At 42.1% G+C, this 4478-nt stretch overlaps 1 non-coding gene across 1 annotated transcript; it reads right to left on the bottom strand.

Moving 5' to 3' along the window:
• Positions 1-1432: 1432 nt before the first annotated feature.
• LOC115031873 (U6 spliceosomal RNA) lies at positions 1433-1539 on the bottom strand. Its single transcript, XR_003837509.1, has one exon. It is a non-coding gene; the product is annotated as a U6 spliceosomal RNA (small nuclear RNA).
• Between the last annotated feature and the right edge of the window lie 2939 nt (positions 1540-4478).

Here is a 4478-nt window from a genome sequence, read left to right on the forward strand (position 1 = left end):
CAGCATTTGGCAGGGTTGAGATAGGCAGACCTGGAGCCTGAAGCATGCCTGTCGACACGGGAAGACATGGATTAGTCTAGAATCCTAGGAACAGAGAAAGAACCAATATAAAAGCTGCTGTCACAAAGTCACAGCCATCCTGGGGTATGTGACTGACACTGTGTCTCAGAAAACAGGCAGCAGGGCATCTTGGTACACACCTGGAATCCCAGTGCTCATGAAACAGAGGCAAGAAGATCTTTGTAAGTTCGAGGCCAGTATGAAAAGTTGGGGGAAGGGGAGCTCTGTGGCCACCACAGCCAACAGAGCACAGACTGGCCCTCAGGAGACAAGAAAGCAGTACAGTTTAACACGACTAAATAACCAATGTTGGTACAAACTTCCAGAGTCTGACCCTGACTCGTTTACTTTAGGCATATTTAGGCACAACACAACTTAGTGAAAACTTTTGTGGTGATAATGACCTCAATCCCATGTGCACGATTAAGCATACAATACATCTCCCTGAGGAACAAAGCCAGCTAAATAAAGATGAGACATGACTACATTGAAAGTCTTCATAAAGTACATGTATGTGACCTCATCCATAAAGATGGGTTTTATAGATTGACTGAGGAAAACAAGCTCTCAATAAGGGTCTGGGGTGAGGATCCGGTATGGTCTCAGCCACACAGATAGCACAAAGATCACCTGGATTACAGATTGTCAATCCCTTCCTTTAAAGGAAAAACCCTGTGTACATTCCAGGTTCTCCCAGTACAGTGGGTTCACAACCTTCTTAATAATGGGACCTCTTAAGTCAGTTTCTAATGGCCTAAGAATATCTAGAGTTGGTGCCCCCCCCAACCATAAAGTCATTTTCATTGCTACTTCATAACTGTGATTTTTCCCAGTGTTATGAATCCTAATATAAATATCTGACACACAGGATATCTGGTATGCAAACCCTGTGAAAGGGTCTTTCGACACCCCCACCAAAGGGGCCATGACCTACTGGTTGAGAATCACTACCCTGGTGTTCACATGTGAACACAAGGACATCTGTACCTCCTACAGTGAAGAAGTGGCAGCTGAGTCACTGGAGGACTGCAGAGTCAGAGTCAGTGGTCAACACCACTCGCTGCTCTTTCAGAGGACCTGGGTTCGGTTCCCAGCACCTACACTAGGGAGCTAACAACCACCTATAACTCTAACCCAGGGATCCAGTGCTTTCCCCTGGTCTACACAGAGAATTCCAGGCCAGCTAGAGTTACAAAGAAAGACCCTGTCTAGATGGACAGACAGACAGACAGACAGACAAAGAGAATACTGTCAATAGGTGACCTAAGAATATCTCTAAATTTCTAGCGCATCACGGAAAATATTTTAATTCTCTTTTTAATTGAATTTTATTTTTTACTTATTCACTTTACATCCTACTCACTACCCAAAAAAAAATATGGAGTGCCTCGTGAATTTTTGTGCCATCCTTGAGCAGAGGCCATGCTAATCCTCTCTGTATTGTTCCAATTTTAGTATATGCGCTGCCGAAGCGAGCGCAATGTGCTAATTCTTAAAAGTTGGAACTTGCAGCTAGAGAGGTGGCTCAGTGGGTTAAGAGCACTTGTTGCTCCTGCAGAGAGCCAGGGTTCAATTCCCAGCACCTGCATGGTGGCTCGCAACCATGTTCAACACCAGCTTTGGGGGATCCCTCTTTTGAACTCATTCAAATAAAATTAAATAAATGCAAATCTTTTAATAAATAAAAATGAGGAAATTAGAAGTTGAATTATGAGTTTTCCTGTTTAAACCCAATTGAATAAGTCATATCTGTAGTTGTTTTGAAGAAAAGCTAAGTGTATTATTTGACTCTGACTCTCTCTCTCTCTCTCTCTCTCTCTCTCTTACACACACACACACACACACTTCCCAGTTGGCCTTCCGTTGCTGTGGTAAACCATGGCCAAAAGCAGATTGAGAGAGTAAAGAGTTTATTTGGCTTACATGTCTGAATCTTCCTTTCAATTTGTTTTAAGTTTTATTTATGTGTGTTAATTTTTTAATTTTTATTTACCTGTGTGTCTGTGTGCAGCTGTCATGGCTGTTGAGAGCTGCAGGGTCCTCTTAACCACCGAGCCATCTCTCCAGCCTTCTGGGGGTCTCTTCAAAGCCAGGATCAACACTGATGTCAGCAAGGCATCAACAGGGTAGATTACGCTGTTACACTTCCCAAAGATCCAAAACCAGAGCAAACAAGGGACTGAGGGGTATTCATGTCCCACAGTGGTATTCCAAACACTTGGGAGTGAGAACAGAAGAATCTGGAGTTCAAGGTCAGCCTCAGCTTCATAGCAAGTTCAAGGTCACCCTGAGCTAGAGACTGACTCCCAAAAATAAAGGAAATAAATAGGGCAAAGTACTTACCCACTCTAAAGAAGGACAGAAGCCACAGGAAAGAGGCGCACGTGTCCTACGTGATCTTGAGTCAGAGCCCCCACCCTTCCACCCTTGAGTCTATCTCACTACTTCATTTTTTTTTTTTTTTGCATAAACAAAGATGATGCCTTTGTAAGTCTTTGGCACCCTCTTTTGGACAACCTGATTATTTCAAAACTGAAATGTTTCATTTCTGAGTATGTTGTCAACAAGTTGAAATTGGGTACACAGAGACAGATATATAGAGATGATATAGATATAGATGATATAGATAAAGATATAGATATAGATAGATTGGGAGGGCTGTTATTGACCTTATTCTTACAAGAGTTTTAGACTTACAGAAAGATTAAACAGTACAGAAAGATTAAACAGCCCTATCTATACCTCTCCCTCGTGTAATTTCCCCTACTGCTTATAATTCCACTGAGGACCCAAGTGTTAAAGGTAATGAAACAATGCTGAACAGCTATTATTGACTGACGTTTATAGTGCATATACTATAAAGCTGCATGCACCCATGGGTTGTGAAGGATTTCATGTATCCACCATTGTAGTATCATAGAGAATAGTTCCACTGCCTTAGAAATTATCTCCTTTAGTTTGGCTCAGCCCAGTAAAGGCACTTACCATCAAGCCTGGGGTCCCCAGAATGCATATAAAGGTGGAAAATTGTCCTCAGAACAACACATGTGCGTCATGGCATATGTGAGCCACACATAGACATTTTCGCATGCAATGATAATAAATTATTTAGATGTTTAGTCACCTGTTTCATCTCTTGACTCTTTCTATTTCTCCAGAGTCTGAGAATCACCACTTTCTACTCTCTATCTTCCTAATGTTGCCTTTCAAATTTTTACATTGTGGAATAGTGAAATACTTAAATTTATTTCACTTACACATCCATTTAAGAGACCTCCTTCATATCTTACTATAAATGGCCAATACACATATGGAAGGGAAGTTTACTCTAAAAAGCAGTCATGGTAGTGCATGCCTTTAATCCCAGCACTCAGGAGGCAGAGGCAGGAGAATCTCTCTGAGTTCAAAGCCAGCCAAGCCTTGGGGGAAAAAACAGAAGAAGAGGAGGAGGAGAAAAGGAGAGGGAAAGGAGAGAGGGGAAATAGGAGGGGGAGGAGAAGGAAGAAAAAGAGGAAGAGTGAGGGGAAAGCAGAAGAGGAAAAAGAGAAGGACAATGAAGACAAAGAAGAGGAGAAGAAGGAGAAGGAGGAAAGAAAAAAGAAAGTTTACTGTAGCCAGCAGGAAAATGAAAATTAAAACTACATTGAAAATTCCATCTCAACTCAATCAAAATGACAATCGTCAAGAACACAAATAACAAAAGAGACCCTTATACGTGGCTGGTGGCAGCTAAACTCAATTAACCCCTACAGAAACCAATACGGAGATTCCTCAGATAGCTAAATAAAGTCCTCCCGTGTAATCCAGTCACAGCACTCCTCCTGCAAATGTACCTAAAGGACTCCAAGTCAACACATCACAGGGACACCTACACCTGGCTGTTTACCATGGCACTACTCACAACATCTAAATTGGGGAGCCAAAAGAGGTGTCTGTCAAGAGAGGGCTGAGCACAGAGAACATGGCGAACAAGAAGAAAATGGTATACACACACACACGTGCGCCATCACATACAAATGGAATTTTACTCCACCATGAAGAAGAATGAAATAATAATTTCATTAGCAGGAAAACAGATACAAATGGAGACATCACACCCATCAACTAAGTCAGTCTCAGAAAACACTGCATGTTTGCTCTTGTGTATCCATGATTTTTACAGATATGTTAAAATTGTGCATCTGTATGTATGTATACATGTATGGATGCTCTCACCCATGCGTGCATATGCAGAGGACAAGGGTCAACACTGAGTCTCTTCCTCTCTTCCTCTTATTTTTCAAGATAGGATCTCTAAGTGAACCTCACAGACCAGCTGACCAGTGAACGCCAGAATCTGACTGACTCTGTCCCCAACACTGCTAGAGCTACACTTGCTTGGACCACACTCAGCCTTTACATGAGGGCTGGGAATCTGA

Source organism: Mus caroli, unplaced genomic scaffold (genome assembly GCF_978045245.1).
Source record: "Mus caroli unplaced genomic scaffold, Mus_caroli_1 scaffold_10, whole genome shotgun sequence".
Lineage (NCBI taxonomy): Eukaryota > Metazoa > Chordata > Mammalia > Rodentia > Muridae > Mus > Mus caroli.